Genomic DNA, 14,814 nt, shown 5'->3' on the forward strand with positions numbered 1-14,814 from the left:
TTCATAATTGGATTCAATTATTTAACTGTTACTCTGGGCTTCAAGATTGAGTTCTAAGACTAAAACTTTAAGCTTATATTAGTTTTCTGTTCTTACTAAGGAACGGAATCCTGAATTCTTCCCCAAGTAACATGTTTATAATTGGAAGTTTTTTTCTTCATTTAATGAAGCCTTTTTAAAGTTCAAAGTCAGCTCCCTAAATTTGCATGTAGGTGCGATTCTTATTCCAGCTTGGCTGGTAAGGGGCAGGTTAAGAATTTTTTGAAATTTATTTGGTTCTATTCGGTCCAAACTTCTTAGTCTTTGGGTACAGAATAGGTTTCAGAGTAAAACCGTCTGTGAGAAGTCTTTTTTCTCTATCATATTCCAGCTATTCCAGTTAAACTAACACTTTCCTGAAGTGTGTTTCAGACCTATATGTTTTGGGTACTGGTGAAGTGCGGCTGGTCACCCGTTGGGGCTCAAGCGCTGCTTAGACCTGGAGTTTTCTGGGGTATTTATTCCAGTTTCATTTTAGGAACTGGGTTTTGGGGTTTAATTCAAGACTATTCATTGTTCCAAAGATAGAAAATCTTTTTGAACTGTCATATAAGTGTACCATCTTTTAGAATGGTGTTTATATGGTCTATTCTGCCTTTTTGGTCAGTGATGGCATTATTTGTTTACATTAGATACAATAGATGCATATCTTCATTTTCTGTTTTCATTCAGATTATTTTTTATTTTCTGAGATTCTCTTTTTTTTGACAAGCATTACCAATTTGTTGCTTGTCCTTCTGGTCTAGCGACAGCTCTAAGAATCTTCAAGGTTCTCAGTGTTCCTTATTTGGACGGTATCGTGGTACTGGCTCAGTCTTTTCGTTCTGCAGAATCTCATACGATTCAACTTTGGACATGGTTAGAGGATCTTTTTATCAAAAGCTCCTTGATTCCTCACACAAGGGTCACCTTTTTTTAGGTTTCCAGATAGATTGTGTCATTGTTTTTGTCTTTAACAGACAAGTAACAAGTTTATTGGGTTCCGTTTGTCGGAACCTTCAGTTTCTATTATTTCCTTCAAGTTGCTATATATGCATGGAAGTTTTAGGTTTCATGGCTGCAGCATTGGATTTGATTCCCTTTGCTCATTTCATAGGAAACCTTTCCAGTTTTTTTATGCTGAATAATGGTGCAGGGATTCTAGGATATCACTTTTTATATCTTTGAATCCTAATGTTTAACTATCTTTGATTCGGTGGTTAAGATCACCATCATTTAGTTCTACAGGTCTCTTCGGTTCTTTCAACCTGGACCATGATCTCTACAGATGCTAGTCTTTTAGGTTGGGAGGTTGTCTGAGGATCTCTGTCAGCACAAGGGGTTTGGAAATCTCAGGAGGCGAGATTACCATTTGATATTTTGGAACTCCGTGCATTCTCAGAGTTCTTCAGTTTGGTTTCTTTTTGAAGAAGAGACTTTTTTCAGACAGACAATGTCACAACTGTGGCGTATGTCAATCATCAGGGTGGGACTATCAGTCTTTAGGCTGTGACAGAAGTATCTCGGATATTTACTTGGGCTAAATCCAGCTCCTATCTAATTTCTGTGGTCTTTTTCCCAGGTATAGACAATTGGGAAGCAGATTATCTCTGTCAATCAAGCTTTACATCCGGGAGAATAGTCTCTTTACCCAGATATGTTTTTCAATTTTTCAGATATGAGGGCTTCCAGAAATAGATCTGATGGCATCTCATCTAAATACGGAACTTCCCAGGGGCCTATTCAGGTCCTGGGATCCTCAGGCGGAAGTAGTGTATGCATTAACACTTCCTTGGAATTATCAATCTGCCTATATTTTTTCATCTCTGGTTCTTCTTTTTAGAGTAATTTTCTAAATCATCAGAAAGCAATCTTTGGTGTGGCTGGTGGCTCCAGCATGGCCACACAGGTTTTGGTATATGGTTCTTGTTCGGATGTCCAGTTGCCAATCTTGGTTACTTCCATTAAGTCCAGACCTTATATCTTAACATTCGTTTTTTTCATCAGGAATTCAAATTATTAATTTGATGGTATGAAAGTTTAACGCTTAGTACTTAGTCATAGAAGTTCTCTGACTCAGTGATTAATACTATGTTGCAGGCTCGTAAATCTGTGTCTAGTAGGATTTATTATCGAGTTTTGAAGATTTACATCTCATGATGCTCTTCTTATGAATTCTCTTGGCATTCTTTTAGAATTCATAGGTTTTTATAGTTTCTTCATAAGATTTTGTCTGCATGTTCCTTGAAAGGACAAATCTCTGCTTTTTCTGTGCTGTTCACAGTAAGAATTGCTAAATCTTTCTGATATTCATTGTTTTGTTCAGGCTTTGGTTCGTATCAAACCTGTCATTAAGCCAATTTCTCCTCCTTGGAGTCTTATTTTGGTTCTGAAGGCTTTACAGGCTCTTCTGTTTGAGCATATGCTTTCTTTGGACATTAATTACTTTCATGGAAAGTATTGTTCTTTTTAGACATCTCTTCAGCTAGAACAGTTTTTTAATTATCTGTTCTTTCTTGTGAATCTCCTTTTTCTGATTTTTCATCAGGATACTGTGGTTTTTGCTGTCCTCATTTCAATTTTTACCTAAAGTTGTGAATTCTAACAACATTAGTGGGGGAATTATTGTCCCTTCTTTGTGTCCTAATCCTAAGAATTCTTTGGTAAGATTCTTACATTTTTTGGATGTGGTAAGAGTTTTGAAATATTATGTTGAAGCTACTCAGATTTCAGACAGACTTCTAGTCTATTTGTTATCTTTTCTGGTTTTAGGAAAGGTCAGAAGGCTTCTGCCTTTTCTTTGGCATCTTGGTTAAAGCTTTTGATTCATCATTCTTATTTGGAGTCAGGTTAATCCCCGCCCCTGAGGATTACGGCTCATTCTACTAGGTCAGTTTCTACTTCCTGGACTTTAAGAATGAAGCTTCTGTTGATCAGATTTGCAAAGCAATGGCTTGGTCTTCTTTGCATACTTTTTCTAAATTCTACCATTTTGATGTTTTCTCTTCTTTAGAAGCAGTTTTTGGTAGAATGGTACTTCAGGCAGCTGTTTCAGTTTGGTTCTTCTGCTTATAATTTCAGTTTTTTCATTATAGAATTTGAAACTTTTGATTTGGGTAGTGGATTAATTTTTCAGCGGAATTGGCTGTCTTTATATTATCCCTCCCTCTCTAGTGACTCTTGCGTGGAAGTTCCACATCTTGGGTATCTGCTATCCCATACGTCACTAGCTCATGGACTCTTGCTAATTACATGAAAGAAAACCTAATTTATGTAAGAACTTACCTAATAAATTAATTTATTTCATATTAGCAAGAGTCCATGAGACCCACCCTTTTTGTGGTGATTATGATTTTTTTGTATAAAGCACAATTATTCCAATTCCTTATTTTTGATGCTTTTGCTCCTTTCTTATCACCCCACTTCTTGGCTATTCGTTAAACTGAATTGTGGGTGTGGTAAGGGGTGTATTTATAGGCATTTTAAGGTTTGGGAAACTTTGCCCCTCCTGGTAGGAATGTATATCCCATACGTCACTAGCTCATGGACTCTTGCCAATATGAAAGAAATGAATTTATCAGGCAAGTTCTTACATAAATTATGTTTTTTAACAAAAGATACAAAGAGAATAAAGAAAAATAATAATATAAGTAAAATTTGAAAAATCTTTAAAATGTCATGCTCTATCTATATATTTAAAGAAAAAGTAGGGTTTCCTGTCCCTTTAAGGTTTTTTTCTAGAAGACAGAACCATCAGAACTATAAAGATTGCTTTAAGTGCTATCATTGCAGGAAACAAATTGCATAAAATGAATCCATCATTTCCCAGGGTTCAGATAAATACCTAGAGCCCAAATTAGCATTTTACTCTGACACAGAAAATATAAATTCAATTCCAGTGGCTGTTAGGAATTATCCCGGGGCAATATTGGAAGATGAGTCTTGGAGGAAAGCAGTGACCTTCTCGGACGTCCGGGGAAACAATTACCAAAATAACACACACAGGCAAGTTATCATTAGCAAATGTTCTGTTTATTATGGGTGCTACAGCAAATTATATAGACATGGATACACGTAGGCATTTCTGGTGCGTAGCATCATCTTATTGGCTAAGCATAATACAGTAATATATTTCCTAATGGCCTTATTTGGCATGCAGCATAACATATATGAAAAAAAGAACAGACATGAAGAAGAGAAAAAAATGTATATTTTACAGCTTACAGGAAATAATGTAGGTGGGTGCTGCTCTGTAACAGCTGCGGTTTTGGCTTACAAAAAGCACCTAGGTTTGTTTGGCTTTGAAAAAAAGTACCTTATTTCCTGTTGAAACACAGACAGATCAGCAACTGAAATTTGCAAGTGTCTCAGAGAAATGATATTACGAATGGAGTGCAGAAAAAATGATATTACGAATGGAGTGCAGAAAAAATACATCGGTGCATAACATTATAGATAATGTAAAATAAGTACATAGGTAAAGTGTGCAACACAAATAAGTGATGTTCCCTTACAATTCCCCTCTTTAGTCATAACAATGACTACTACTGGACTAACGTCTGGAGTGGAATGGGACATTAAGGTACGTGGTATTAGCAGGATGGTATCAACGCTGTTGTCGATTTCGATTAGGTTGGTGTGGTAGAACCTGCAGGTATTGTGCACACTGGGAGATAGGGGTTGGGGGTGGCAGGCGTGTATGTTTAGCAATGCAGAAAACAACTATCTTAAAACAACAATAACAGAATAGTATAAACAAAGCAATGAAAACAATAAAGGTACCAATATTTTTTAGCCACTCTAGGAAGCCTAAGCCAGTGAAGAATTTATCCCAGGGGTTATCAATGCCTGAGTTTTTCTTTAATTCAATGGATAATTCTTCCAATTTCTTAATAGCAAGCGTTACTTTTCCAGTGGGACCTGTATTATCTGGTATGAATGTACAGCAAGACCCACCAGTTTGATCATCAATAACTTTACACACCCCTCCTTTCTCTGCTAAAAGCATGTCTAAGGCCATGAGGTTTTGGAATGTCATGTAAGAGGTTGGGCCGAGTTGTTCAGCAATGCCTTTAAGGGCATCTCTGGTATAATTAACAAAACGTTGTTGATTATAAAATATATAGTTTATCCAGTCTACATTTTTATTGGCAGTTATGATGGGGAAGATGGATTCAAATCCAGCTTTAACCTGGTCACGGGCCTTAAATTCATCTGGGACCCCCCTTGGGACCCCTATAGCGTCTATGTATACATGGGGGTCAAAACTACCTGGGATAGCCTTAGTCTGTCTCCGTGTACGATGAGAGGAGGTGCGGTGAGTGTGTATGTGTATGTCATCTACACCTAAAATGTGGAGAGGCATGATAACTTTTGCTAGAGCACATTCCCCAGACCATTGTCCCTCTAGCCTAATGCGGATTTTCATATCCCCGCAAATCCAATATATGTCACCTAACGACTGAATGTGGTTATGGGTGTTGAGGTTACTATACTTATAACAGTACCCAGATGTAAAGTTACCTAAGAATCTACCTTTTTCTGTGCCCCTATAACAAGTGTAGTTACCAGGATATATAGTAATTCCCTCACTGAGGTGTGGGGTTTTAGTAATAATGGGGTATTTTTCCTTCCATGCAATACAGATTGACTGATTAACAATGGTATTAGTATACAGGCTGAGAAAGCAGGACTCAGCGTTACTAGGGATGTTAAGGGGGACAGTACCTAAATGGGGACGGGCATTACCACAAACATAACAATTTGATCTATTATATTGTTTGGCTGAAAAGGCCATCCATTCTAACCAAAGGTTTTTGTCTGAATAACCTGTTTCTAAGGCCATAGTATCTCTTGGTGAGGGATCAGCTATAGCAATCATGCCCTGAGATGGGGCCTGGGTATTAATTAGGTTTTGACCAAGGTTTTGATAAATTTTAGTGACAATTTTGTTCCATTCAGAGGAATTAACCATATCTTGAAGCTGGAAACTACCCTTATCTTCGGATAAGGCCGCTCTTTCCCAAAAATAGAGCATATAAGGGCCACTATCAATTGGACTGGGGTTTTCAATAGTCAAAGTAAGTTTCATACTCTGTCCGGGTTTACCTGCCGAAAGGCAAATTCCGGACTTAGAAAGGGTCATTCTTTCCATTAAGGATCTCCTAGTTCTATCTTTCTCGGTTAATATAGTAGTTCCCCATCTAAGGCCTGCATCTGCATCCCACCCATCAGCATTCCAGTATTTACAATCCTCACTCCTATTATCATCCCTCCCTATACACATATAGACTGACCTGGAAGGGATATCTTGGTAAATGGTACACTGTGTTGATACATCCCTGGGGCATGGAATAATGTCACAATAGTCAAAGGCATAAGTGGCAACGTGGAGATTTGAATAATTGTACCAAAAGGTCGTAGAGCGTGGTGATATGGTTTGTGTAATGGCCATTTTTGAGGGTAGGTGCTCGATCACCCTGAAAGGGGTCCGGTCTGCTGACCTTTGGGCTCTACGGAGGGCTGGAACATGTGGTGTTGGCAGGGTTGTTGAGTTCTTGGTTGTGTTTTGTTTCTGGGGTGAGTCAGGGGGAGTGATGAAGTAATTACAAGCAGGGGCAATACCATATTGTTCGTCCGGTGTCTCATAATAGCAGGAGGCTATTATCCATCCGGGTATTGCAATCAAGAGCAAGGAGGAGAGAAGGTTAACAGTACACCAAGTAGTGGGACCCTTGAGTGGCGATCATGTTGTTGCAGGTACGTGCTGTGGATATAGATGTTACAGAAGGGACTGTGCGACCAACTTCACCCCTCTTTGGACTGGCAGTCGAGAATGCTACAGGTGTTACAGGAGGGACTTTATGAACACTTCACCCCTCTTTAGGCACAACTGTTGTCTGAGATGTCCTGGACTGGTGGTACAGATGTTTCAGAAGGGACTAGACAGCCAGCTTCACCCCTCTTTGGACAGAGCTTTACCCTAGATGCGTGGATCCAGATGGGCTCCTGGGCTGTGAGGATGGCAGTACGAGTGATGGCCACAACTTCGGTAGGTGGACCGTATGGGAAGCCTCCCTTCTTTGCTTTATTCAGCTGTCTGATGCACACTGTGTCTCCGACCTTGAAGCAGTGGGTTGGTTCCTGTGAGGGAAGAGGAAAACGAGAGGCCACATCACCATAGTTGCCATTCAAAACAGAGATTAATTCATGTACATATCGTTCCCTGATTAAATCTAAATCACCAGTGACTATGTGTGGGTTCCTGACCCAAGGGCTGGGGAACGGTCTACCCATCAAAATCTCAAAAAGAGACAGCTGAGTGGATTTACTTGGGGACATCCGTACCTCAGCTAAGACTGCAGGTAAATGATCCTGCCATTTGACCCAATTCCCTCCCGTGGCCTTAAGGAGTTTTTCCTTAATGGTCCGGTTCATCCTTTCTACCACCCCTGAGCTCTGGGGGTGATATGGTATGTGAAACTTCCATTTTATCTGTAAGTGAGTTACCAATTCCTGCAATACCTTACTAACAAAAGCTGGGCCATTGTCTGAGTTAATCTGCAGGGGGCAACCAAATCTGGGAATGACATCAGTGCAAAGGTGTTTCACTACTGTTTTTGCGTCTTCCCTAGTGGTAGGAAAGGCCTCAGGCCAGCGAGAAAATTGGTCAACTATGACCAGCAGGTAAAACTGTTTGTTTCCTGTTTTAGGTATGTGTGTGAAATCTATCTGCAGGTGAGTGAAAGGTGCGGATGGTGGTGTTAGGTGGTCATGTTTTGCAGGTTTATTGTTGTGTTTGGTTTGCAGACAAGTGATGCAACGGTTAATGTAAGATTGTACATGTAACTGTAAATTTTGTATGCAGAAGTAAGGTTTGATTAACTGTAAAGTGTTGTGGATGCTCAGGTGACTGACACCGTGGGCTTGTGAAATAAAAATGGGTGCACTGGTTTCAGGAATACCAATGATTGTCCCACCTTTCCCCTCTTTTGAATAAAACCCTTGAGGGTTTAATTCGAGCTTCTGAGAGACCCAGTATTTGATATCAGTGACAGTGGCAAACTGCTGTAGTGAGGATGTGAGCACATCGTCGACCAGAGAGGGTGCCACAAGCATGGGATAAACACTGTCTTGCAACGGAGAGAGCTTGGCTGCCTGTTTAGCTACTGTGTCAGCTAATGCATTACCCCTAGCAACAGGATTGTTAAGGTTAGTGTGTGCTCTACAGTGTATTACAGCTATTTCTTTTGGAAGCAGGATGGCTTGTAAAAGTTCTGTGATAAGTGTGGTGTGACTGTTACTTTTACCGTCGGCAGACTTGAAACCTCTTTGTTTCCAAATCATGCCAAAATCATGTACCACTCCAAAGGCATATCTGGAGTCGGTATAGATATTTACGGAGGCATCAGCAAAAAGTTCACATGCTCGAGTGAGAGCTATTAATTCAGCTGCCTGAGCAGAATTATGCATGACAGGGGCGGATTCAATAATAATGTCGGGAAGCTGGACCACTGCATATCCTGCAAGGTACGTGTGGTCATCTGGGCGGCTACATGTGCTGTCCACAAAGACGTCAGGGACCCCCGGAATAGGGGTGTCCCGGAGGTCAGGGCGTGGTGTTGTGCTGGAGTGAATGAGTGCAATGCAGTCGTGAAGGGGGAGGTCAGATTGTGGTATGTCAGAGGATAACAGGGCCTTGAGAATGGACGCAGGGCCTGAGTTAGTTGCACAGTACTTAATGGTTAACTCAGAAGTACTGGTAAGCAGTATTTCATAACCACTAAGTCTCTGGGCAGTCATGTGTTGTGTTTGCAGATTGTTAAGGAGGTGCAAAACCTGATGGGAGGTATGTAAAACAAGTGAATGTCCCAGTGTGATAGGTTCGCACATCTCAACGGCCATGGCACACGCTGCGAGGGATCGCAGGCATGAAGGCATACCCTGCACAGGGATGGGCAGCTTTTTAGATAAAAAGGCTACAGGACGGAAAGAGTTACTACCATGCTCTTGGGCACAGACGGCCGCCATGGTTTTACAATTTTCCCTTGCGTACAAATGAAAAGGCTTTGTGTAGTCAGGTAGGCCGAGGGCAGGGGAAGTGGTGATGGACCTGGCAAGTTCATTGTATGCATGGGTCAGAGTCTCTGTCCAGTGAATTGTGGGTGGAGAGTCACTGTGGCAAACGGTGCGGAGGATTGAGTCGTAGTGGGAGCAGTCTGGTATCCACTGTCGACAATAGTTTATTATCCCAAGAAAGGTCAGCATTTCTTTGGGAGTGGCAGGCTTTGGCAGTTTAGAGAGGGCTTTTACTCTTTTTGCACTGAGTTCTCGTTTGCCTTTGGACAGGACAAAGCCTAAGTACTCAACTTGTGGCTGGCAGATTTGCAGTTTCTGTTTAGACACCTTGAGCCCTTCATGGGCGAGGAACAACAAAAGGTCCACTAGGTCCTTTTCCCCTGCCTCGTATGAAGTACTACACAATAACAGGTCATCAACATATTGCAAAAGGACGGAACCACAGGGGCTGGTCCAGCTCTTGAGCATGGTATTGAGGACTAGGCCGAATGCGGCCGGACTGTCCGTAAATCCTTGGGGCATTTTTGACCAGGTCATTTGAAGCCCTCTGTACGTGAAAGCGAACAACTGCTGAGTGTCCACATCAACGGGTACAGAGAAGAAAGCATTAGCCAAATCAATGGTAGAAAAAATTTCTGCATTGTGTGGAATGGCCGTAAGTAGTGCGGTCACATCCGGGACTAAGGGAGGGAGAGGTATAATTAATTTATTCACGGCCCTTAGGTCTTGAATAAAACGGTAACCGCCCGCCGGCTTAGGCAAGGGGTTAATGGGTGTGTTATACGGGGAGATGGTATGTTTCAGAATACCTTTCTCCAGAAATACCTTAATCATGGGGCCTATGCCCTCCAGCTTGTCGTCACTAATAGGGTATTGTTTGATGAAAACTGGGGAGCAGTCTTCACGCAACGTTGCCCTATATGGGGTGCAGTCGATGGTCCCCGTATCATATGGTCCCGTTGACCATAGGGTAGGGGGAACGCTGTCAAAGAGAGTGTCAAAATCTGTGGTTGGAGGCAGGTTACAGACATGGTCAGCAACCTGATATATCTGATTGCTCGATATGGCCGTCTCCAACGACAGTGATTCCTCGGGCGATTCGCCTGAGTCACTGAGGTCAAAGTCGACCGTCATGCCACCGTTCCGTGATATTGTCATCATTATTCCCAGTTTACCCATCAAGTCTCGACCAAGGAGACTAAAGGGGCAACCCCGAATAATGTGGAACGAGTGGGACAAAGTTTTGGGAGAGTCGGGTATTTGAACTGTGAGGAGTGGAGTGCGGAAGGTAGGAATTGGCACACCTGTGATTCCCACAGAGGGATTAGACTCTCGCAAGGGTCCATCGTATAATTCGCCCGAGATAGTGGAGCAAGTAGCTCCCGTATCTACGAGGAATTGTAATTCGGAGCCCTCTATGTTAAGAGTAACGAAGGGCTCACGATTATAATACGATGTAACCTTGGGTAAGAGTAGGGTGCCTCCCTCCGGGCAGCCCTATGGCCATTGTATTCTGTGTTGTGGTGGTCGGTTGTCACGTCTAGGTGGTGAGTGTGAGTGTGATCGGTGGTTGTCCCTGGGATAAAAGTTATCCCTGCCCTTACGGGGCGGATGGGGACATTCATTTTTCCAGTGCCCTGTTTCCCCACAATTAAAACACATATTGCGTCTGTGGTCCTGATTAATTCTGCCCCCTCTTTGCCTATGGCGTGGAAGTGTGTTATCATTAACCTGAACATATGCACCCTTAACACTTTTATCAAAACATCCTGCAGCATGACGGGACTCAATAGCTGATAATAATTCCTTTGAGGTCATTTTGGGCCAATCGGGTATGAGTTGTTTTAACAAAAGACTGTCTGTTGGTGTCATACACCCTAACATAGTCTGATTCTTTAATACAGCCATTCCATCCCCGGAGGATAAGCCTCCTTCCTCTGCCCAACATTTAAAAAATCTTTTAGCAAAGTCTAAAATTGCCTCGCCAGGTTTTTGCTTGCATGCTAAAACTGCACTCATAGATTGCTGTGTCTTACTACAGCGTTTTATTTCTGTTTCTAATTCTGTCCACATGGTTGCCCTAGTCACTGGGTTTGCTAAACCATATGAAGTGACTGAGGTGCTTGTGTCATTTGTGTGTATTGTGGGAACTTTAGTCCAATCCCATTCATCATTTTCGTGATAATTATACAATTTATCAATTATCATTTTAATGTCAGTTTGTGTATACATGGCTCCCTGTAAATACCGTTTAAGGTGAAGGATACAGGCAGCGGGTTGTCTTAAAGGGTCGGGGCAGTCCCTGGTAATATCACTTAATTCACCTGCCGTGAGGGGTTTGATAATCATTTGGTCCCCAGCAATTAAATATGGCATAGTACTTATGGCACTGGTGCCAGAGATGCAGCGGGGGTCTGCCCAATTTGCATCTTCATGTTTTTGAATAGGTTGTGGTGCCCAAGGCATTAATTGTTGTTTGGTCTCATTGCGGACAGAGACGTCCGGAGACTCGGGAGTGTGAATTCCATGGACTGGCAAAGTTACATTCGGACGTGTGCGGTAGTCGGAGTCACTATATCTCCTTGGGCGAGTACTAACACGGCCACTAGATGTAACTACAAAATTTGGTGCTTCTCTTGCAGGCTCAATTCTATGAGGCTCCTGGACACTTACGTCATCAGGTGCCTCAGCCCCCTGTACATCTCCATGAAGTGGAGGGGGTGGACGTGTTCTGGTTGTATTGTAAGCCACAATTAAATCATCGTCATTATAATTAGTAACACTTGGATATATTCCCGCATATGGCGGTGGCGCAGCCATAGGGGCAGTGGCTATTGTATCTGGGACATTTTTTGAATAGACTATTGGAGGAGGACGGAAAATAATTCTAGCAAGTCTAGATTTATCTATTTTACTGTGTCTATTATTACCATTAGATTTATACCCATCACAATATTTTAACCAATACTCAGCAGCTTGTCTCATGTATTGCATGTCCCAATCGGGATCTCCTGTATACAAATCAAATGCTTTTTCATTTCCCAAACACAAACCTCTTAACATGTCTTTATGAAATTTACAATTACAACCACCCCTAGGAAATGCATTTCTTGGATCTATATACTCTGTATAGCCACTTACGTCATCTACGAATGGGATGACCATTGCCCACCCAATATCCTCCTGTCTAGCCACAAATTGTTTACATGTTTCTCCCTCAGTTTGGCTTTGTTTACTTTGACCGGTCCCCATGACCCCTGACCAGTAATAGCTTTACACACACACACACAATCAAAGGGATTTAGCGTCTAATGGAGGCAAGTTCCGACTAGTCCGTCACCAACAACAGCTGTTTCATACACTGTTACATGTAGTCTTCAAAACTGCTAGCCAGGACGGAGTATCTTAATACTTAAAGTCAGTTGTTGTCTCCACTAACTCATGCAATAGTAGACACAAGATGAACCTTATGTCCTTATAATAAAATAGCAGCAATGAAATATACAATGAAAATACAATAAGAAATGGTGAGCGATAGTGAACACAGGACACGAGTTGTGTCTATGTCCTCATAATAGAATCGCAATATTAAAATACAAACAGTATACAATATGAGTAGTACACAACATATAAGACAAATAATTTCATGATACATATGACTCAAATAACAGAACAATTACAATATGAAGCAAAAGTGCACATTCTATACAGGTGTCACCGTGCTATCGTTTATCCGTGTATCATTAGGCGGTGACTTTCGACACGGTAAACGGTGCGTCTTACACCTGCGTATATGTACTTATAATAGAGTTGCAATGACAAGACAAAACATAAATAGCAGCAATAAGGTACTGGTCTCAACCAAGACTACAGAGGGCCAAATTAAACCTTAAACCTAAACCTTAAATTCCGCGGAGGTCTCCCTAGACACTTTTTACCCACCCGGGTTCTACCAAAGACAAAAAAATTCCCCAAATAACTGGATATCGATCTTAATGGGCCTTCTACAGGGCACAGAAATCAAGTCACAATATATAGACAAAATTACTCACCCTGTCGAAGGCTCTCGATTGATCGATCCCACTTCTGATCACCAGACTGTTAGGAATTATCCCGGGGCAATATTGGAAGATGAGTCTTGGAGGAAAGCAGTGACCTTCTCGGACGTCCGGGGAAACAATTACCAAAATAACACACACAGGCAAGTTATCATTAGCAAATGTTCCGTTTATTATGGGTGCTACAGCAAATTATATAGACATGGATACATGTAGGCATTTCTGGTGCGTAGCATCATCTTATTGGCTAAGCATAATACAGTAATATATTTCCTAATGGCCTTATTTGGCATGCAGCATAACATATATGAAAAAAAGAACAGACATGAAGAAGAGAAAAAAATGTATATTTTACAGCTTACAGGAAATAATGTAGGTGGGTGCTGCTCTGTAACAGCTGCGGTTTTGGCTTACAAAAAGCACCTAGGTTTGTTTGGCTTTGAAAAAAAGTACCTTATTTCCTGTTGAAACACAGACAGATCAGCAACTGAAATTTGCAAGTGTCTCAGAGAAATGATATTACGAATGGAGTGCAGAAAAATTATATTACGAATGGAGTGCAGAAAAAATACATCAGTGCATAACATTATAGATAATGTAAAATAAGTACATAGGTAAAATGTGCAACACAAATAAGTGATGTTCCCTTACAGTGGCCATAAAGATTAGAGCTGTCATTCCCTGCAGATTTACATCCTGAGCTCCCCAGCAGCACAGAAACCCTATAGATGTGCATTCAAATAAATGTGTTATTCACCATAATTTCACATAGATGATCCCAAAAAAGAGAAATACATAGAAAATCCACCTGTGAGAGCCCATGTGCATGGTCTAGGGAATAACTAGAGCCATACAAGTGAGAAATCACTGGTCTGTACTTTTTAGTTTCTGTCATTGCCTGAATCAATATATAATATATTTTATATGTAATCTGCTTGAGTTAACCCAGGTGTAGCGCCTACTGAGTAGTGTTTTTTTTTTTTTTTTTTTTTAAAAACTTTATATTTTTGACATTTTTCTTAGAGGAACTTGGACAGCATCACATAGCATTATACGATAGCAATCATCATAAAGCACATTATAGGTAGCTGTATATAGTCCCAACAATATAGCTGAATCTACTCTGAGTCCAAAAGTCCATTCTTGAACCATGTGAAGCAGCCAAGCCTCATATATAACTAAAACATTTAAATAAACTAAACAACAAATAAACAAAACCATAACAATTAACGGCAGCTGACATCAGTAAGACTAGAGGCGTGGTGGCACCCAGGGCCGCCACTAGAAATTTTGGGGCCCCTGACTTAACCATTGATCAGGGCCCCCCCCCCCCCCTTTGACATGTACAATTTTTGACCAAGTGACATAAACGTATATGCACTTTTTTCTAAAGTCTCTATTTAAACTTGGAAATGTTGTAAAGGTAGTAACATACAGACACACTCATACACTGAAACACACACACACTCACACATAAGGATTCACATATAGACACTCTAGCAGACACGCAAAGAAACACCCAAACACACTCAGCACTTTATTACATTGACCTGACAAGTAATGAGGTAAACTACAGTTCTGTAAAAAAAAGGAGATTTAGAAAACAAAATATGGAGTTCTGATTATCTTTTTGTAAAGGAAGATGCCAACTAAATGATGA

The sequence above is a fragment of the Bombina bombina genome, chromosome 5, assembly GCF_027579735.1.
Source record: "Bombina bombina isolate aBomBom1 chromosome 5, aBomBom1.pri, whole genome shotgun sequence".
NCBI classification, from domain to species: Eukaryota; Metazoa; Chordata; class Amphibia; order Anura; family Bombinatoridae; genus Bombina; species Bombina bombina.